We start from the raw sequence: 22519 nt of genomic DNA, 5'->3' as shown, positions 1-22519 counted from the left end.
GTGTTATCCAGGGACAGCAGGCAGATATTCTCTACATGTGGGTGATGTCACCAACGGAGTCCCCTAGCGGACGTTTTCGCAAGCACACTTGCTCAAAGACCTTCAGGCTTGCGATTGGCCCACGCATGCGCGCGAGCCCCTCCCGCCCTGCCTAGGGCATGCGTCTCCTCAGCTTGTCTCCAATTCAAATAGTAAGCAAAGAAGCCAACTACAGGGAGGTGGGTGGGTTGCGAGAATATCTGCCTGCTGTCCCTGGATAACACCTGTTACGGTAAGTAACTGTGCTTTATCCCAGGACAAGCAGGCAGCATATTCTCTACATGTGGGTGACCTCCAAGCTAACCATAATGGGGTAGAGGGAAAGTTGGCAATTTAGGAGAAAGCCTCCAGATAGTAGTGCGAGGTGAACATATGAACCGAGGACCAAGTGGCAGCTTTACAGATTTCCTCGAAGGGAGTCGAGTGGAGGAAAGCAACAGATGCCGCCATCGCTCTGACCTTGTGGCCCGTGACTCGACCCGGCAAGGAGAGACCAGCGTGAGCGTAACAGAAAGAGATACAAGCGGCCAACCAGTTAGAAATGATCCGCTTAGAAACAGAGTGACCCAAGCGATTGGGATCGAAAGAGATGAACAGATGGGGAGCAGTACGGTGAGGAGCGGTGCGCCTCAAGTAGAAGGCCAGCAGACACTTACAATCAAAATAATGCAGAGCCGCTTTTCCAGGGTGAGAATGGGGCTTCAGAAAAAACACAGGAAGAACAATAGATTGGTTGATGTGAAAATCAGAAACAATTTTGGGCAAGAACTTAGGATGGGTGCGAAGGACCACCTTATCAGGATGGAAGACAGTGAAAGGGGGATCCGCAACCAAGGCCTGAAGCTCACTGACTCGATGGGCAGAAGTGAGAACAATAAGGAACACAACCTTCCAAGTAAGATATTTCAAGTGAGCCCGCGCTAGCGGCTCGAACGGGGGTTTCATCAAATGTGCAAGGACCACGTTTAGATCCCAAACCACCAGAGGAGGTTTAAGGGGTGGATGAACTTGGAAAAGTCCTTTCAAGAAGTGGGAAACCACAGGATGAACCGAGATAGGCTTCCCGTCAATTGGCTGATGAAAAGCAGCAATAGCACTAAGGTGGACTCGGACCGGAGTCCAGCGCCAGATAAGTGTAATAGATAATCCAGGACAGCAGGCAAGGAGGCAGACAGAGGCTCCAGCTGTCGAGTAGCACACCAGGAAGAAAAGTGGGTCCACTTCTGATGGTAACATTAGCGAGTGGACTCCTTCCGAGACGCTTCCAGGACAGACTGAGAGAGCTGGAACGAGGGAATTAAGTCTTGAGGAACCAAGCTGTTAAGTGCAGAGACTGGAGGTTGGGATGAAGCAGAGAACCCTGACTCTGCGTAAGCAGAGAAGAAAAAATAGGCAGTGGAAGAGGCTCCCTGGAAGTAAGTTGCAACAGAAGGGAGAACCAAGGTTGTCGGGGCCACCGAGGAGCTATCAGAATCATGGTGGCACGTGAAAAATTGAGGTTGACGAGAGTCTTCAGAATCAGAGGGAATGGAGGGAACGCATACAAGAATGCGTTTGTCCAATCCAGAAGGAAGGCATCTATCTCGATCCTGAGAGGGGTGTAAACCCTGGAGCAGAAGCGGGGCAACTTGTGATTGAGGGGGGACACGAACAGATCGACGTCCGGAGTCCCCCAACGAGCAAACACCTGACGCAGAGTCACAGAGTGGAGAGACCACTCGTGAGGCTGCAGAAGACAACTCAACCTGTCCATCAGACAGTTTCACTGGCCCTGAATGTAGACAGCACGAATGAATATGTTGCGGCGGACGGCCCAATCCCAGAGCCGCAGCGCCTCCTGGCACAGGGACTTGGACCCCGTGCACCCCTGCTTGTTAATATAACAACACGGCGACCCGGTTGTCTGTGCGAACCAGCACCACTCGGTCGCGGAGCAGGTGACAAAAAGCTTTCAGAGCGAGGAAAATCGCACGAAGCTCCAGAAGATTGATGTGACAAAGGCGGTCGGCATGGGACCAAAGACCATGGGTGCACAGACTGTCCAGAAGAGCCACCCAAGCATAGGTCGACGAGTCCGTCGTGAGGACCTTCTGCGGAGGAGGGGCATGGAACAGAAAGATTAGAAGAGAGCATCCACCAACCAAGAGACTTCCTCAACAAAGGAGTCACGACAATGCGTCGAGAGATAGAGGATCCCGAACTTGGTTCCACTAGGATGCCAGAGTCCATTGAGGAATATGGAGGTGAAGTCTGGCAAAAGCAGTCACGTGAACCGTGGAGGCCATGTGACCTAGGAGGACATCATGCGCCGAGTGCAGATGGGTCACCATTCGGCAGAAACAGATAAGGGCCTCCTGACGAGGCCAAGGCAAGAAGGAGTGGAGACGCACCGTGTCCAGGACCGCTCCGATGAACTCGAGAGACTGGGACGGGCAGAGGTGGGACTTGGGAAAGTTCACTTTGAAGCTGAGACTCTTAAGGAGCAAGATCATCTGTTCCGTCGCTTGCAGGAATTCGGTGCGAGAGGACACTTTGATTAACCAGTCGTTGAGGTAGGGAAATACCTGCAGGACACGGAGGCGCACGGCTGCAGCTACCACAACCAGACATTTCGTGGAGACCCTCGGAGAGGCCGCCAGGCCGAAGGGAAGAACACGATACTGGAAATGGTATCCCCCACCTGGAATCTCAAATACCAGCGAGAGGCCGGGTGTATTGGAATGTGCGTGTACACCTCCTTGAAGTCCAGAGAGCACAGCCAGTCCCCCTTGTCCAAGAGGGGATACAACGTGGGAAGGGATAGCATTCTGAACCGTTCCTGCACCAGAAACTTGTTCAGAGCACGAAGGTCCAGGATCGGATGCAGATCCCCCGTCTTCTTGGGTATCAGAAAGTACCGGGAGTAAAATCCGGAGTTCCACTGTTCCTTGGGAACCTCCTCGACCGCTCGAAGGCAAAGAAGGGCTTGAGCTTCCTACAGAGGGAGAGGAAACTGAGACTGAGCAGAAGGAAATTCTCTTGGAGGCTGGTCCGGGGGTACGTGACTGAAGGGAAGGCAGTACCCCTCCTTGATGATAGACAGCACCCAACTGTTAGTGGTAAGATTTTCCCACTGGGCATAGAAATGAAGGAGATGACCCCCAATGGGGAAGGCTCCATGAGGAAGGGAGCCCGAAGGCTCGGACTGGAATTGTCAAAAAGACGGCCTGGTCTTCGCCGGGGCCGACGGATGAGTCTTAGGTTTACGTTGCTGCTGCTGCTGCGGAGGCCATTTCGAAGTTGGCCTAGAGAAAGCAGGAGTGGATTTCTGTGGATATCTCTGGAGAGGAATTTTACATTGGCTAGCCGGAGGGGCCTTAGGTTTAAGTTTCACAAGAGACGCAAAGGACCACTTGTGGTCTGAGAGGCGCTTCGTAGCTGCCTCGATGGACTCATCAAAGAGCTCATGACCCACACATGGGAGATTGGCAAGACGATCCTGTAGATTCGGATCCATATTCACAAGCTGGAGCCAAGCGAGGTGACACATAGCGATCTCAAAGGCTGTGACTCTCGAGGACAATTCAAAGGCGTCGTAAGAGGCCTGAAACATATACATGCGGAGCTAGGAGAGGGTCTCCACAAAGAGCCGAAACTCCGGACGCCGAGGCTCTGGCATGACCTCCTGGAAAGAGCAGAGGGCATCAATATAGAACCGAAGGTAGGACGTGAAGAAGAAACTAGTTAAGGACATGTTTTGCCATCATCAAGTTCTGATAAAGACGGCAACTAAATTTGTCAATCATACGGCCCTCCCTGCCAGGGGGGATGGCAGCATAGACCTTCGAGGGATTAGACTTCTTCAAGGAAGACTCAACCAAGGATTGGTGGGAAAGCTGAGCACCCTCAAACCCTTTAACCGGGGTAGTCTGGTAACGGGACTCCAACTTGGAGGGGATAGCAGTGATAGCATATGGTGTCTCCAGGTTCCGGAGAAACGTCTGCCGAAGAACCTGATGCAATGGTAGGCGAAGTTCTGCCAGGTATTCCTGGGTAAAGCGGGAGTCGGACTGAAGATCCAAGTTCAGAGCTCTGCCCATGTCAAAGATGAAACGAGAAAAGGAGGAGGTCCGAGAAGGGGATTCATCCTCCGGAGGAGACTCCGACCGAGATCAGGGCGCAGCCGAGAAAGAGGGAGAAACCTCCCTGAAATAATAAGCCAGAGCCTCAGAGTCCCGTGAATGGGAGACTGAAGAGGTTCAACTAAGGCATGTAGGGGGCTTCGAAGAACGGCCCCGTGCCAAATGGATCGGGGAAGACCCCGGAGTCCAAGGAAATCGCTGAGAAAGCTTCGGAGAAGACGGGGTATAGGAAAAATCCCCAACAGAATTCGAAGCAGGCCCCTTAGAAGCCGGCAAGCTTCTCGATGGGGAACAAACACTAGAGTCCACTTCAAGAACAAGCTTATGTGTAGACGGTCTCGAGGTCGGAGACCTGCCCCGACAGGGCGGGGAAGACCGGGGCCTTTTAGAAGAGGCAAGCCTTGCCCCAGTAGCGGGGGATACACGAGCCCATGGCCGGGACCCCCAAAAAGTCCTCAGTGTCTCAGGGGAGGAAGCATCGCTCGAGGGAACCTGACGAATCTTGCGGGTGATGCCTCGAGAAACGAGGGGACGCTCAGGCTGGGCAGACCACGACTGGGTCGAGACAGAGGCCAAAGGCGTTGAGGTCGGGACTAGTTGGCTCACCACCGAGGAAAACTGCGTGGCAATAATAGCCTTAAGCGTGTCCTCGAATATAGGCACCGAGACCAAAGGAAGGTGGGTCGGAGGTGCAGCAGTGCGCTCCTTCGGGAGCGACCTCGAGGAAGAGTATTCCCTACGTGAGGAGTCACGCTTAGAGTGATGTCTCGAAGGCGCCGATGAGGTGCGCTGACATGAGACTCAGAGGAAGGCTTCTTTGCCGGCACACCTAAGGAGGAAAGAGGAGACTTACCTGAGGCCGGAGTAGTAAAAGAGGCCGAGGCCGGAGCCTTCAAGGCCGATGGGGACTTCGAGGCCGAGGCACCCAACGAGGTTGCTGAGGCCGAGGACTTCGAGGCTGAGGGCACTCTCTAAAGTTGAAAGGGGATAGATTCCGTACAAATGTAAGGAAATTCTTCTTCACCCAGAGTGGTAGAAAGCTGGAACACTCTTCCAGAGGCTGTTATAGGGGAAAACACCCTCCAAGGATTCAAGACAAAGTTAGACAAGTTTCTGCTGAACAAGAACGTGCGCTGGTAGGGTTAGTCTCAGTTAGGGTGCTGGTCTTAGACCAGAGGGCCGCCGCGTGAGCGGACTGCTGGGCATGATGGACCACTGATCTGACTCAGCAGTGGCAATTCTTATGTTCTTATGCGCACAACGAGGGTGCCGAGGGCGAGCTTCAGGCCTGCCCCGCAGGATCCATGGGGCCAAAGAGTTAGAGAATCTTGGCCACCCTTTGACGAAGAGTCCGCGGTTGTAGAGTCGCACAACGGGGACACGACTCAGCGCGGTGCTCTGCACCCAGGCACTCAACACACCAACGATGGGGATCGGTGATAGAGATAACCCGGTTACACTGAGTATAGTTTTTAAATCCGAAACGATGCCGGGACATAAGAAAAAGTATGGCTACGGCCCTGCGAGGCAAGGTGGCCAGGGGAGGACAAAATATACGAACTGAAAAAATGAAAATAAAGAAAATAAGAAAGATGCGAGCACAGCGACTTAAACAAAAATAATAAAGAAATCCGCTGTGCAAGAGGGACAACGAGATTGCGCGCAGCAAGGGTGCAGTGCTTCTGGCTCCGTGGAAAACAATGAACTGAGGACATGCATGCCCTAGGCAGGGCGGGAGGGGCACGCGCACATACATAAGAACATAAGAAATGCCTCCCCTGGGTCAGACCTGAGGTCCATCGCGCCCAGCAATCCGCTCACGTGGCGGCCCCACAGGTCCAGGACCTGTGCAGTAAACCTCTATCTATATCCCTCTATCCCCTTTTCCAGCAGGAATTTGTCCAATCCTTTCTTAAACCCCAGTACCGTACTCTGCCCTATAACGTCCTCTGGAAGTGTCCACTCCACTTCCAGGTGTCCACTCCACGTTGTGTAAAGAAAAACTTCCTAGCATTTGTTTTGAAACTGTCCCCTTTCAACTTTTCCGAATGCCCTCTTGTTTTTTTATTTTCTGAAAGTTTGAAGAATCTGTCTCTCTCTACACTCTCCATGCCCTTCATGATCTTGTAAGTCTCTATCATATCCCCTCTAAGTTTTCTCTTCTCCAGGGAAAAGAGTTCCAGTTTTTCCAATCTCTCAGCGTATGAAAGGCTTTCCATCCCCTTAATCAGTCGTGCCGTTCTCCTCTGAACTCTCTCGAGCAACACCATATCCTTCTTAAGGTACGGCGACCAATACTGGACGCAGTACTCAAGATGAGGACGCACCATTGCCCGGTACAGCGGCAGGATAACTTCTTTCGTTCTGGTTGTAATACCCTTCTTGATTATACCTAGCATTCTATTCGCTCTCTTAGCGGCCGCTGCGCACTGTGCCGTCGGCTTCATTGTCATGTCCACCATTACCCCCAAGTCCCTTTCTTGGTACTCTCAGTCAATAACATCCCTCCTATCGTATAATTGTACCTCGGGTTTCTGCTTCCCACATGCAATACTTTACACTTCTCAACATTGAACTTCATCTGCCATCTCTCTGCCCATTCTCCTAGTTTGTCCAAGTCCTTTTGCAATTCTTCGCAGTCCTGAGCGCCACTAAATAGTTTGATATCGTCCGTGGGCCAATCGCAAGCCTGAAGGTCTTCGAGCAAGTCTGCTTGCAAAAACGTCCGCTAGGGGGCTCTGTTGGTGACGTCACCCACGTGTAGAGAATATGCTGCCTGCTTGTCCTGGGATAAACTTTAATAGATAGATAACAATAATCTTAGAAGGAAGTTTGCATTTTTGGAAAATTTTTCTCGTAGTAATAATTTAAGATTGGTGAATTTCCCTAGGGTTCAGATGATAACTCCTAGGGAAATGTTGAAGAAATATATGTTAGAAATTTGGGAATATCAGAGGAGATGATACCTTCATTTATTCATGTTTATTATCTCCCTAACAATCAACAGAAACAAAAACAGCAAGAAATTATAGAGGATGGGAATATTTTATGATTTATTTTGCTTATGAATAACTATTGGATACAAGGGAGAGGGATTATTTGATGTAGTTTAGAATTTGATGATATATTAAGTGTTATTTAAGTATAAATGATTGCATTATATGTTACACTAATTGGGAGTTTTAAAAATGAATAAAGATTAATTTTAAAAAAAGAGAAGAAATTATACAGGAAAATTTGAATGTATCTAACCTATTGGAAATGTCCGATAAGGAAAAGATGACACCTACAACTTTATTATTAACAGTTGCTTTGGTGCCAGATAAAAATTGGCTATTAAGACTTTTCTTCAAAAATAAACAAACAATTTCTTAGAATGAAAATACAAATGTACCCAGACTTGGCTAGAGATACCCAGAGGCGTCGTAGAGAATTTTTACTTTTAAAACCTGGAGTCTTAGCCTTAGGGGCGACGTTTTATCTCCATCACCCATGCAAATGTATAGTATATTATTCTTCACAGAAATATGTTTTCTTTGAACCTTTCCAGTTGACAACTTTTCTATCGTTATCATGTCTGGAAAAAGAAAAAGATAAGAGCAAAGCCCTTCTTTCTATATTGCCTGTTAATCTCACGTTAGGTTATATTTTGGATCTCAATGAGGACTTGAGCTGAAATTTAAGCATATTTGTTTTTTGGTTTCTTAAACAATAAGTTCTCGGCTTGGATTTTGCTTTCTGTACAAGTTTATGCTTGATATATATTGTAAAATGATAAATAAATAAATAAAAAAAAGATACAGACTTAGTAAATTTAAAAAAGACAGTTTAGGAGCATATACCCTTTGATTATTATCCTGTTTTCTGAAATGCAAAATATTTACAGATGTAAGCACATACAAGCTGCGGGGAGGAATGCTGATTTTATTTCTCAGTGTGTGTTTTTACAAAATGCTTGCTCTTCCTTCCTCTCTGTTTTAATATATGTTAATTCCCACACCCCAAAGGTGTAGTCTGGAAGCTAAATTTATGACTTTAATGTTCCATTTCCAATCTAGGGACCACTTGGTCAGTCAAGTTTTTAGGATATTCTCTATGAATATGCATAAGAGAGATTTGCATGCACTGTCTTTTTGGCATGCAAATCTCTCATATCCATACTCAATGTGAATATTCTGAAAACATGACTGGCCAGGTGGTCCGTGAAGACTAGGTTAAAAGCCACTGTAATTCAAAGCTTCACTTCTTGTGACGTGGAAAAATACCCACTAGTGTAGTGACTCGAGAACCAGGTGAATTGGATTTAATTCCCACTGCAGCTCCCTGTGACTCTGGGCAGGTCATGTAACAACCCTCCACTGCCTCAGGTACAAAAAATAAGTACCTGTATATAATATGTAAACCACTTTGACTGTAAGTGCAGAAAGGTAAAATATCAAATCCCATCCTCTTTCCCCTTTCCTGAAGGATAATTAAATGTTTAATATTTCTGTAAATTAAAACTAATCACCATAACGAGTCACTAGTTTGGAAACTACATCTGTTTAAAATAAAAGATTTTTTTTTAAAATTTTTTCTTTATTAAATATTTAATAAACTAAAACTTGAAAGAATCAGAAATCTAGATTCCAACATTAAAAGGAAAAAATTCCCCAAAAGAAATATACACAATCCCTTTAGATCAGTATTTCTCAACACGCGATATGCATACCCTTGGGGTTACACGAGCTGCTTGTTGGCAGTATGTGGCAAAGCGTGGGTCTCCCGCCCCCTTCCTCCTTAATGGCTACTGCTGCCAAGGATCCCATGCCCTTCTTATTGCCTGCCCAACCTCCACCGAAGCTGCTGCCCTACTTCCTGCCTGCCCCCTTCACCAAAGCTGACCCAGGCAGTTTCCCTCTGATGTCAGAGCTGACGTTGGAGGGGAAGTCTTATGGGTCAGTGGGGAACCCCTGTTACTTCCTTCCAGGAGGGCGGTTCCTTCCTGCCCTTCAGCGGCACTTTTTGCAGGAACGCGTCAGTGGCTCTTTCACGCTGCACGTGGCTGACCTGGAAGCCTTCTTTCCAACGTCAGAGCTGACGTCAGAGGGAAGGCTTGAGGGTCAGCCACATGCAGCATGTAAGAGCCGTTGCTCACACGTCCCTGCAACAACTGCCGCTGAAGGCAGAAGGAGCAGCCCAACTGAACGGCCCTGAAGGAATCGAGTGCGGCCCTGCAGCAAGCAAGTAAAGGGGGGGGGGAGGAGCACGGAGGGATTTGCAAGCAGTGACCACCTATCTATGCAGAGAGGGCTTTCGATATAGATGGATTTTTCCATTTGCCTTGGCACTGAAAGTGGGGAACGTGATGAGACGAGTCCGTACAGTGGTGGAGGCTTGGTCGGTGCTACAAGAACTAGATGCTCCTAACCTTCCTGAGAGGGGATCTTCTGAAGAGAGAGAGGAGGAGAGAGCTAGACCTTCCAGATGGCGGAGACAGACCAGATGAGTGACGGTGCGGAGTGCTGTGAACAATGAGCCTCAGAGATAATCCATGCAAGTGAGTTGCTGACTCCACTGGACTAATCTGTTGGATTGGATGCTTTTGTTATTCGGAGGCTGTAGGGTTTTTTAATGGGAGGTTGTCAGTGTGTGTGTGTTGGGTGAATGTGTTTTGGGAGGGTAGGAGGATTGGTCGGGGAGTTTGTGTATTGAGGGGATTTGGGAGGAAGGTCAGGTGGTCTGTTGCTGTTTGGTTGGGGGGTCTATTATGGGGGGCTGTGCTGTGGCTGGGTAAGTGCTGAGGGGAGGGTCGGAGGTTCTGTTGGAGAGGGTTGTTTGTGGGGGTTCCGGGTTGAGTGTATGGCTTATATTTGGTGTCCATATTGGGGTGGTGGGGTGTGCACTGGGGTGGCGGAGTTGTTTCTTCCTCAAGGGATCTTGAGATCTGTTTGAATGGTCTCGAGATGTAGTTTTGGATTGGGGATAGGGGAAGGGGGTGTTGGAGGGGGGAGGAGGAAGATGGGGGTGGGGGATGGGTTGGGAGCTGGGATGAGGGGAAGGGGATTGGTACTCTCTGCCTTGCTTTGGTAATGGATGGTTGGCTGATGCTCTGGTGGGGCCTGGTCAGGGGCTAGGGTGACTGGGTCCTGTGGATATTGATGGTGGAATATGTGGAGTGGTTATTAATAGTGGATTCTGATAAATTTTTTAACCTGGAATGTGGAGGGGATAAATTCCCCCATTAAGTGTTCAAAAATTTTACAACACTTACAGCGTCATAAGGTGGATGTGGCCTTTCTCCAGGAGACTCATTTATCTGATCTTGAACATATGAAATTGAAGCAATGGTGGGTGGGGAAGTGTGTTGCGGCTTCTGGATTGGAGAAACAAAGGGGGGTAGCGATTCTGTTCCGTAAGGGTATCCTAGATCAGTGGTTCCCAACCCTGTCCTGGAGGACCACTAGGCCAATCGGGTTTTCAGGCTAGCCCTAATAAATATGCATGAGAGAGATTTGCATATAATGGAAGTGATAGGCATGCAAATCTGCTCCATGCATATTCATTAGGGCTAGCCTGAAAACCCGATTGGCCTGGTGGTCCTCCAGGACAGGGTTGGGAACCACTGTCCTAGATAACTTACAAATTTTGGCTAAAGATGGGGAGGGCAGATATGTGCTATGTTGAGGGGTAATCGCGCAGCAGGACATGGTATTTTGCTGTGTCTATGCTCCTAATGAAAATGATTTGGCATTTTATGCTAAATTGACCCGTTTGTTGTTGCCCTATGCCCAGGTCTCCCTGATTGTAGGGGGAGACTTTAATGCTGCTGTGATTCTAGTTTGGATTGCACGAGACCGGGGGGTTCCCTGCGTTGAGCAGGGGAAATGGAGCTCCAAAAATTTAGTGATAACCTGGAATTAATTGACTCCTGGAGGGTATTGCATGGCACTGAGAGGGATTATACTCATATGTCCCAGGTGCACGGTACGCAGTCTCGCATATATTTGGGTGACGGAACAGGTGTTTTGAAAGCTGAAGCGGGCCGAGATAGGTCCTTATACAATTTCTGATCATGCCTGGGTTCAAGTGATTTGGCAAGAAGGAGGGGGGCCTCTGGGGAAGTGGCGCTGGGTATTTCCGCTTGCATTGTATAGAGATTCGAACTATAGGGAACGATTGTTGAAAACATGGAATGAATACAAACAACATAATGCTCACGCAGAAGGGGACCCCATCTTATTTTGGGAAGCGGCGAAGGCGGTGTTGAAGTATAGTATAGACTATAAGTATAGACTATAAGTATAAACTAGAAGTATAGTATAGTTATAGTAGTCATGTTACGAAAGCTAGAGATAGGGAAATTCTGCGTTTAGAGAAGGATGTTGCTAAGGCCCGTTGGCGGTATGGCCAGACTGGTGATCTCATGCACAAACAAGAGTTGTTGGAATATTAAGTGGCCCTTAATTCCCTACTACATCAGCGGGCGAGTAAATCTCTCGCTTATTATAAGTACCAGCTTTATAGATACAGGAATAAAGGGGGGGGGGGGGGGAGAAACTACTGGCCCGACTGGTTTCTACCAGGACGGGTCCACGTAGGGTTCAGGCTCTGAGGAATGTCTTTTATATTATTTCACTATACTTGCCTGGTGTTGGATTTAGATCACACTTTTCTCAGCAGGGCATCAAGGCAAGTTACATTCAAGTACAATAGATCAATATTTTTCAACCTTTTGATATTTATGGACCGGTGAAAATAAAATAAAATATTTTGACCGGCAGTTGAAGAACACTGGGCTAAGTCATGGGCCAGACCCCGCCCAAGATCCGACCCCAATAATAGTACTAATTGTAACACAATTTTTTCCATTCATTTTTCACAAACAATATATAATCGCATTAACAACACATAATGATTAACCACAAAATGAAACTAGCACATTCAATACTCGGACTGGAAAAGTGTCACGAGTGGAGTGCCGCAGGGTTCGGTGCTTGGGCCCGTGCTCTTCAACATATTTATAAACAATCTGGAAATTGGTACGACATGCGAGGTGATTAAATTTGCAGATTGTACAAAGTTATTCAGAGTAGAGAAGACACAGGAGGATTGCAAAGACTTGCAACTTGACATAAATATGCTCGAGGAATGGGCTGCGACATGGCAAACGAGGTTTAACTTGGATAAGTGTAAGGTGATGCATGTCAGTAACAAAAATCTTATACACGAATACAGGATATCCGGTGCAGTACTCGGAGAGACCCTCCAGGAAAGAGACTTGGGAGTACTGGTAGACAAGTCAATGAAGCTGTCCTCGCAATGTGTGGTGGCGGCATAAAGGGTGAACAGAAAGCACAGTTATTTACCGTAACAGGTATTATCCAGATACATTAGGCAGCTATTCTCACATATGGGTGACATCCAGTGTTCCCTCTAAGCGGGCGGGTGTTGTGAGCAAACTTTTTTCACTGTGAGCTAAAAATATCGGGCGCCAGCAAGTTATGAGCCAAATAAATATGTTGTCAAAGTTGCTGATACATGAGGACGAGGTATTCAAAGGAATTTTAGGCCTACACGCTAAATTAAATAACGTTAAATAATATTTTTAAGAACACAGAAATTGTAGGGATGAAATGATATCTCTCTGTATTTGGTTTTTATAGCATACAAAAATAGACAAATATACCCTCCATCCTTTTTATTAAACCACAACAGCAGTTTTTAGCGCAGGGAGCTGCGCTGAATGCCCAGCACTGCTCTTGACGCTCATAGGCTCCCTGCGCTAAAAACCACTATTGCGGTTTAGTAAAAGGGGACCATATTGTAAAATATAGACAGCAGATATAAATTCAGAACTGTGCATAGTAAGTGAAGGGAAGTTTTCATCTCTGGGAATTTACCCAGTTAACTATTAAGTTATTTGGGCAAATTCCTTTGAAAACTGTAGTAATTCTGCCTCCACTTTGCTAAATTTAAAATAAAATCATTTTTCCTACCTTGTCTGGTGATTTCTGGTTGCACTTTCTTCTTCTGACTGTGCATCCAATCTTTCTTCCCTTCTATCAGCCTGTATGCTTTCTCTCCTCCACACCTCATTCCCTCCCCCAACTTTTTCTTCCTCTCTCCCTGACCTTTCTTTCTTTTTTTCTGTTTCTCTTCTTTCCTTCTGTTTCCCTGCCTGCCCCCTTTCTTTCTTTCTCCCAGCCTCCTGTCCAGCAGTAACTCTCTTCCCTTCCTCCCCTCCCAGCAGCATCTCTCCGTCTCCCTCTCCAGTAGCAGCTGTCCCTTTTTTTTCCTTGCCCAGCAGCTTCCCAGATTCCTTTCCCTCCTCCCCTCCCAGAAGCATCTCTCCTTCTTCTCCCTCTCCAGTAGCAGCTGTCCCTTTTTTTCCTAGCCCAGCAGCTTCCCAGATTCCTTTCCCTCCTCCCCTCCCAGAAGCATCTCTCCGTCTCCTTCTCCCTCTCCAGTAGCAGCTGTCCCTTTTTTTCCTAGCCCAGCAGCTTCCCAGATTCCTTTCCCTCCTCCCCTCCCAGAAGCATCTCTCCTTCTTCTCCCTCTCCAGTAGCAGCTGTCCTTTTTTTTCCTGGCCCAGCAGCTTCCCAGATTCCTTTCCCTCCTCCCCTCCCAGAAGCATCTCTCCGTCTCCTTCTCCCTCTCCAGTAGCAGCTGTCCTTTTTTTTCCTGGCCCAGCAGCTTCCCAGATTCCTTTCCCTCCTCCCCTCCCAGAAGCATCTCTCCTTCTTCTCCTTATCCAGTAGCAGCTGTCCCTTTTTTTCCTTGCCCAGCAGCTTCCCAGATTCCTTTCCCTCCTCCCCTCCCAGAAGCATCTCTCCTTCTCCCTTTCCAGTAGCAGCTGTCCCTTTTTTCCCCTGCCCAGCAGCTTCCCAGACTGATAGTGGTTTTCTCCCCTCCCAGCAGCTCTTCTTACTTCCCAGCGCAGCGATTCACGAAGGCAGCCTCGGGTCCTTTGTTGTGTCGCGCCGCCTCTGAGGAAAGAGGAAGTTGCATCATCAGAGGCAGCCGCGACTCAGCAAAAGCCCCGAGGCTGCCTTCGTGAATCGCTGCGCTGGGAAGTAAAGGAGAGCTGCAGAGAGGGGAGAAAGCCACTGTCGGAGGCTCCCCAAGATCTCTCCGGCCCAGCGCACGCTTCCGATGCTGATCTTGCAGAAGTTCAAATGAGTCAATCTTGCCGGTCCTGCGCTGTGACGAGAAACTTGTGCGCTGCGACCTAATATTTTGTGTGCCAGCGCACGCCAGCGCAGCTTAGCGGGAACACTGGTGACATCACCGACGGAGCCCGGATGCGGACAGCCTCGCAAGCAGACTTGCTTGTAGAAACTAGAAGTATCGAGTCAGCCGCACCGCGCATGCGCGAGTGCCCTCCCGCCCAGCACAGGGTGAGTCTCCTCAGTTCAGATAGCTAGCAGAGAAGCCAATCCAGGGAGGTGGGTGGGTTCTGAGAATAGCTGCCTGCTGTCCCTGGATAACATCTGCTACGGTAAGTAACTGTGCTTTATCCCAGGACAAGCAGGCAGCCTATTCTCACATATGGGTGACCTCCAAGCTAACCAGGATAGGATGGTGGGAGTGTTGGCAACTTAGGAGAATAAATTCTGTAATACTCTGGGCAAAATGGCCATCCCGTCTGGAGAAAACATCCAGACAATAGTGAGAGGTAAAAGTATGAACCGAGGACCAAATAGCAGCTTTGCAAATTTCCTCAATAGGTGTAGATCTGAGAAAAGCTACTGAAGCTGCCATTGCTCTGATTTAATGGGCTGTAACTCGACTCTGTAGTTGTAATCCAGCCCAGGCATAGCAGAAAGAGATACAAGCAGTCATCCAGTTGGAGATGGTACGCTTAGAGATAGGATGTCCCAACTTGTTTGGATCGAAGGAGACAAAAAGTTGAGGAGCAGTTCTGTGTGGTTTGGTGCGTTCCAAATAGAAGGCCAAAGCACGTTTACAGTCCAGAGTATGAAGGGAAGATTCTCCAGGGTGAGAATGAGGCTTTGGAAAGAACACTGGAAGAACAATGCATTGGTTGAGATGAAATTCTGAAACCACTTTAGGTAAGAATTTAGGATGAGTACGGAGGACCACCTTGTCATGATGGAAGACAGTGAAAGGGGGGGGGGGGTGTCAGCTACTAAAGCTTGCAGCTCACTGACTTGTCGAGCAGATGTGAGGGCAATGAAAAACACCACTTTCCAAGTGAGATACTTAAGATGAGCCGTGGACATTGGTTCAAATGGAGGCTTAATCAATTGAGCAAGAACAACATTGAGATCCCAAACCACTGGAGGCAGTTTGAGAAGAGGTTTGACATTGAAAAGTCCTTTCATGAATCTGGAAATCACCGGATGAGCAAAGAGGGGTTTCCCTTCAATAGGCTGATGGAAAGCAGCAATTGCACTGAGATGGACTCGGATCGATGTAGACTTGAGGCCAGAGGTGGATAACTGCAAAAGATAATCTAGAACAGAAGATAAGGAGGAATGCTGAGGTTCCTTATTGTGAGCAAAACACCACGTAGAAAATCTAGTCCATTTTTGGTGATAGCATTGCATCATGGCAGGCTTCCTAGAAGCCTCTAAAATGTCTCTTACAGGCTGAGAAAACTGAAGAGAAGATATGTTGAGAGATACCAAGCTGTCAGGTGTACAGACTGCAGGTTGGGATGAAGCAGAGATCCTTGACTCTGTGTAAGTAGAGATGGAAAAACTGGTAGAAGGTATGGCTCCCTGCTGCTGATTTGAAGTAGAAGGGAGTACCAAAGTTGTCTCGGCCACCGAAGAGCAATCAGGATCATGGTGGCATGAGTGTTCTTCAACTTGACAAGAGACTTGAGAATGAGAGGGAACGGAGGGAATGCATACAGGAAGAGATTCGTACATTCCAGCAGAAAAGCATCTGCCTCGAGGCGATGAGGAGAGCATATCCTGGAGCAGAACTGAGGCAGTTTGTGGTTGTGGGGAGCTGCAAAGAGATCTATCTGAGGTGTTCCCCACTGCGAAAAAATGTGATAAAGGGGCGAGGATTGGAGTGTCCATTCGTGAGGTTGCAGAAGACGACGCAAATTGTCCGCCAAGCAATTGATTGCTCCTTGAATGTACACAGCTTTGAGGAAGGTGTTGTGACGGATTGCCCAGTTCCAAACCTTCAGAGCTTCTTGACAAAGGGAGGAAGATCCCGTCCCTCCCTGTTTGTTGACATAGTACATGGCGACTTGGTTGTCCATCCGAATGAGGACTACCTGGTCGTGAAGAAGATTTTGAAAAGCTTTGAGAGCACTGAAGATCGCTCTGAGTTCCAACAGATTGATCTGGTACTGACGATCCGTACTGGTCCAGTGGCCTTGAGTACGGAGACCATCAAGATGAGCGCCCCAAGCATAGGTCGAGGAATCTGTTGTAAGGACCTTCTGATGAGTGGGCGTTTGAAACAGTAAACCTCTGGAGATACTGGAAGACAGCATCCACCAGCGGAGAGACTGTCTCAAGGAAGGAGTGACTGCAATGTGTCGAGAAAGTAGGTCGCAAGCCTGCGTCCACTAAGATGCCAGGGTCCACTGAGGAATTCTGAGGTGAAGTCGGCAAAAGGAGGCCATGTGACCTAGTAGTACCATCATGTGTCTCGCTGAGATAGAAGAGCAGGAAGACACTGTATGACAGAGTTGAAGGAGAGCTTCCAGACGTTGTTGCGGAAGGAATGCTCTGAGTTGGATAGTGTCCAGAACAGCTCCGATGAATTATAGGTTCTGAGAGGGCTGAAGTTGTGATTTGGGAAAGTTGATTTTGAATCCCAAACTCTGTAGGAACCACGTAGTTCATTGGGTCACTACAATAACCCCCTGAGATGTTTAATCTTTGATGAGCCAGTCGTCTAGGTAAGGAAATACCTGAAGACCATGGTTCCGTAGAGCTGCTGCTACCACTACCAGGCACTTGTTGAACACTCTGGGATATGAAGCCAGGCCAAAGGGCAGTACTCTGTATTGATAATGCAGATTCCCCACCCGAAATCTGAGATATTGACGGGAGGCCGGATGAATGGGAATATGAGTATAGGCCTCCTTGAGATCCAGAAGGGGATAAAGGGACGCCAGGGACAACATTCAAAATTTTTCTTTGACTAAAAGAAAAAGAGCCCTGAGATCCAGAATGTGTCGCAGATCGCCTGTCTTCTTCGGAACAAGGAAGTAACGGGAGTAAAACCTCCTGTTCTGCTGTTCCAAAGGAACTGGTTCGATGGCATGGAAACAAAACAGAGCTTGAGCTTCCTGAAGAAGAAAGGCGGTCTGGGATTGACTGGAAGGATACTCTCTTGGAGGAAGCTCTGGTGGAACCTGAGTGAATTGAAGACAGTATCCTTCCCTGATGATTGATAGCACCCAGAGGTCGGATGTGATTGTCTCCCATTGGTGGTAAAAATGATGGAGACAACCTCCAATAGGGGGAAGATAGGTCAGAGATAGAACTTTGGAGGATATGCTCTGTTTAAACAGTCAAAAAGGCTGCGTAGCCTTAGGTGCAGAAGGTTGAGATTTCTGTTGCTTTTGATTCTGCTGTTTCTTGGGAGGCAGACGAGTGTAAGGAGCCGCTCTCAGAGCAAAACGCCTCTGGAAAATTGGAGGAGGGCGTGCAGGCTTGGCAGGAGCTGGCTTAGGCTTTGGTCTGACAATAGAAGCAAAAGATTTTTCATGTTCAGACAATTTCTTGGTGGCTGCCTCAATAGATTCATCGAAGAGGTCATTGCCTGCATAAGGAATATTAGCCAAGCGGTCCTGAAGATTAGGGTCCATGTCAATGGTGCGAAACCAGGCTACACGGTGCATTGCTACAGAACAAGCAGTTGCCCTGGTGGACAACTCAAAGGCATCAGAAGAAGACTGAAGTAGGTGTAATCTGAGTTGTGACAGAGTAGCTATAACTTCTTGAAACTCAAAGTGCTTTTGAGTATCTAAATAGCTGAGAAATTTTGGAAGGAGATCAATGAAGAACTTGAAATAAGTGACAAAATTAAAATTGTAATTGAGGACTTTGGAGGACATCATGGCATTTTGGTAGAGGCAACGTCCAAACTTGTCCATGGTATTCCCCTTCCCTTCCAGGAGGAACGATAGCATAAACCTTGGAAGGATGGGATCTTTTCAATTAGGACTCCACAAGCAGGGACTGGTGAGATAACTGCAAATTCTCAAATCCTTTGCAATGTAGAGTTTTATACCTGGAGTCCAGCTTGCCTGGGACAGCAGGAATAGCATAAGGAGTCTCCAGGCATCGTGTGAAACAAAAGCTTGTGAAGAGGAAGCTTAAGTGACTCTGCAGGAGGTTGAGGAAGATGCATGACTTCGAGATACTCCTTAGAGTATTTAGAACCAGCATCCAATTGAAGGTCCAAGTCTGCAGCCATCTGACGAAGAAAAGAAGAGAAAGATAGCTGATCTGCTAATGCCTTGCCTCGAAAGGGACTCAAGGACATCGAGGCAGCCTTGGTTGAAGATGAAGCTTTGGCAGGAAAGTAGGCATCAAAAGAATAAGGAGACTTGGATGAAGCAACAGAAACCCGCTGAGTCTTCGAGGTCTGGAAGCGGAGACCTCGATCGAGGAGACGGTGGTCTAGTAGAGCTGGAAGGTGTAGAACGAGGCTTAGTTGAAGAAGGACGCTCCTTGGAAGAGGAGCTATGCCTGGAGGTATGCATCGAGGAAGGCCTTGATCGACGCCGAGAGTAGTGCTTACAAGCAGATCTTGAGGACCGAGGAGACTTCGCCCCGGAGATGGAAGCAGACGTTGCTACCAGGGAATGGATAGGGCTAGAAGCTGTACATCGAAGCTCAGGAGGCTTGATGGAGGAATCTTGAAGCACTCCCAAAGACTCTGCTCCTTGAATGGAGTGTGAGGATTCCTGTCGAGGCACATGCAAAGAATCTGCTCCTTGCTTCGAGTGCATAGATGCCAGACCAGACACTCGCAGACACTCTGCTCCCTGCATAGTGTGTGAAGTTTCAGCCGAAGGCATAGGAAGAGGTTTGACCTTGTGGGAGTCTGCAGAATGCCCAGGCTGGATTAGAGTAGCTAGCTTCGGTCCCATATTAGTGAGGAACTGAAAGAATTGCTTCTCTAACATCGTCTGGAAAGAAGCCGGCAAGGATGGATCCGCGTCTGAAACCGGACCACCTGCTTTGGCTGGAGGTTCTAAAGTGGCAGTGGATTATGTGCTTCGACTTGGAAGTCTTAGCCACCTTGATTACCACCGCTGGAACTTTCTGCTGAGCTATCTGACCTGAGGATGCAGGTGTAGTGGAGGAAAGAGCCGCTGCAAACGAGGAAGGTCTGATGAGGCTTGAGGTCGGAGTCGTGGAGGCAGGAGGACCCTCGGTTGAAGGTGGAACCGAGGCCGTTTTCGAAGTCAAGGGAGTTGTTGAAGAATCCATCCCGAAAAGCTTCTCCACTAAAATCCGACGATGTTTAAGGGCTCGAGGTTGAAGAGTAGCACAGCGCTCGCATGACTTCAGTTGATGGTCTGGCCCAAGGCACTTGAGGGAAATTGCACACTGGCACTGGCTACACTTCTTGAAGCCCGTTGCTGACCAGAACACAGAAGGAAATATAGCTGCCGCAAAGTCGAAGCCCCATGGGCTGCGGCCGAGCGGCCTGCCCCGGCAGTCGAACAGAAGAAATAAAAAAAAAAATTTTTTAACTAGAAAATAAAAGAAATAAAAGAACACAGAAAAAGAAGAAAATAAACACAAACCACGGTGAGAGAAGGCAAGAAGTAACAAAGTTAAACGCAGAGAGTCAAAGATGGACTTCTTGGCTCTACGGAAAACTGAGGAGACGGGCCATGCGTTGGGTGGGAAGGCACTCGCGCATGCGCGGTGCGGCTGACTCGAAACTTCTAGTTTCTATAAGCAAGTCTGCTTGCGAGGCTGTCCGCATCTGGGCTCCGTCAGTTACGTCACCCATATGTGAGAATAGGCTGTCTGCTTGTCCAGGGATAATGCTAGGAATGATTAAGAAGGGGATCACAAACAGATCGGAGAAGGTTATCATGTCGCTGTACTGGACCATGGTACATCTCCACCTGGAATACTGCATCCAGCACTGGTCACCGTACATGAAGGACATTGTACTATTCGAAAGGGTCTAGAGAAGCTAAAATGGTTAAGGGGCTGGAGGACTTGCCGTACAGTGAGAGATTAGAGAAACTGGGCCTCTTCTCCCTTGAAAAGAGGAGACTTAGAGGGGACATGATCGAAACATTCAAGATAATGAAGGGAATAGACTTAGTAGATAAAGACAGGTTGTTCACCCTCTCCAAGGTAGAGAGAATGAGAGGGGCACTCTCTAAAGTTAAAAGGGGATAGATTCCATACAAACTTAAGGAAGTTCTTCTTCACCTAGAGAGTGGTAGAAATCTGGAACGCTGTTCCGGAGGCTATTATAGGGGAAAACACCCTCCAGGGATTCAAGACAAAGTTAGACAAGTTCCTCCTGAACCAGAATGTACGCAGGTAAGGCTAGACTCAATTGGGCACTGGTCTTTGACCTAAGGGCCACCGTGTGAGCGGACTGCTGGGCACAATGGACCACTGGTCTTACTCAGCAGCGGCAATTCTTTTGTTCTTAATCCCATGCAAATACGGGACCAAAAACTAAAAGTACTAATATATACAAACAAACCCTAAGATGCAGTACAACCCAGAGAAAAAGAAACAAATGCATTTCTTTCTGAACAGACAGCAAATGTAAATCAATCACTCAATTCAAAAATAAAATCATTCCCCCTACCGTTGTTGTCTCCCTTCTTCCATGCTGTGCCTTGCCTTCTGGCCTGTCCCCCGGTGTTATCGTCGGGCCGGCTCCCTCTTCCTCTGTAGCAGTGCACAAAGCCGTGTGCAGCAGCTCCTTGCGCCTCATCTGGAAACCTTCCCTCTGATGTTGCGACATCGGAGAGAAGGCTTCCGGTTCAGGATGCGCCTAGGAGCTTCTGCCCACAGCTTTGTGCACTGCAGCACTGAGGAAGAGGGAGCCGTTCCGAAGACAACGTTGCATCGATCGCACCGTGGACTGGCGGCTGAAGAGCACTGTCCGGGGCCCGATGCACATGCCGGCCCTGTGGACCGGCAGGAAATTTCTGCGGACCGGCACTGAAGAACACTGCAGTAGATAAAGTAGAATCCCAGTTAGCCGGTATTCAACTAACCGGCACTCTCAACAAACCAGCAAAAAAAATTGCAGGTAAAAAAAAAAAAAAATCCATCTCTCGGGCTCCTCAGACAACCTCCAAAGTCATACTCCTGACTCAACAATCTCCCTCCCTCCAGCTCCAGAAGCATCCATGGCAGCCACAAATTTCCCTCCCTCCAGCCCCTGAACCAAAAGCCAGCTGGTCCTGAGAACCCCCTCTCCCTCCCTCACTTACTCAAAGCAGCAGAGCCAGTCCTTCTGAAGCGGCAGAGGAAATGCCATGCTGGGGATGGCCGGAAGCACCCTGATTATGGCACTGCCTCTGCTCACCGGCTGCTGCTACTGCTACTGCTTCAGGTAAGTGAGGGAGGGTGGAAGAGGAGTTGTCAGGACTGGCTTTGCTGCTTTTGGGAGAGGGGGGCGTTGTCAGGACTAGTTGCCTGATGTTTCGGGGACCGAAGTAAGGAAGGGAGGGGTGTTGTCAAGACCGGCTGCCATGGATGATGGATCTAAAAATGTGTTTTGGGGAGGAGGAGGAAGGCACATGGATACTAGTCCTACAGGGTGAAGGGCAGGGGAGATGAATGGATGCTAGACCCATAAGTGGAGGGGAAAAAAGAAGAGTAAGTGGGAAGGGGGTGAGAGGAGGGAAGAGACAAAGTGACCCAGAAAGAAGGGAAGAACAGATGCTGGAACTACAAGTAGGGGTTGGGGGATGATAGAGTGAGATGGGAAAGGAGGCAAAACTATTTTTAAAGTAACTCTCAAGCAACTAGAAACTATAGTTTTCAGTCATCCTTCAATCCCAATAGATAACTGAGAGTCTACTGTACTTTCATGGTCCTGATAACAATAGAGAAAAAATTACAGCTTTGCAATTCAACAAAACAATAGCAAAAGTCATACATTTTTCAATACAAATGAACCTCATCCCCCTTCCCCAATCTTAAATAATAAAATGCTAGCCGCGCATGCGCACTTGCCTCAAGCGTGTTCCCTGATCCCTTTTCTGTCGGGATGTGGCAAGACAAGTGCGCATGCGCGCCCTTCCCTGCTCTCCACCTCACAATACAGATCGCACCACACCGCCCCTTCACAACGGCAACGGCCCAGCCACAAGCATCGCCGCCGAGTGCACCCGAGGGTAGAGGCAGCCCACGCGCACGGTGGACGGAGCGCGAGGA

At 48.3% G+C, this 22519-nt stretch overlaps 1 protein-coding gene across 7 annotated transcripts in view; it reads right to left on the bottom strand.

The window, feature by feature from the left end:
• The window catches only part of MSL2 (MSL complex subunit 2), a 359130-nt gene that overhangs the window by 6531 nt on the left and 330080 nt on the right, over positions 1 to 22519 (bottom strand). Inside the window, exon 1 of one of the 7 annotated variants that reach the window (XM_033957918.1) lies at positions 20937 to 20961. The exons of the other annotated variants lie outside the window; for them this stretch is intronic. The gene's annotated coding sequence lies outside the window, so the exon portion shown is untranslated. Of the gene's footprint in view, positions 1 to 20936; positions 20962 to 22519 lie in introns of those variants that run through there. 7 annotated transcript variants of the gene reach the window in all.

The sequence above is a fragment of the Geotrypetes seraphini genome, chromosome 9 (assembly GCF_902459505.1).
Source record: "Geotrypetes seraphini chromosome 9, aGeoSer1.1, whole genome shotgun sequence".
In the NCBI taxonomy this organism is placed as follows: domain Eukaryota; kingdom Metazoa; phylum Chordata; class Amphibia; order Gymnophiona; family Dermophiidae; genus Geotrypetes; species Geotrypetes seraphini.
Note: the sequence above shows the minus strand (reverse complement) of the source record. Positions and strands in the feature narration are given on the sequence as shown.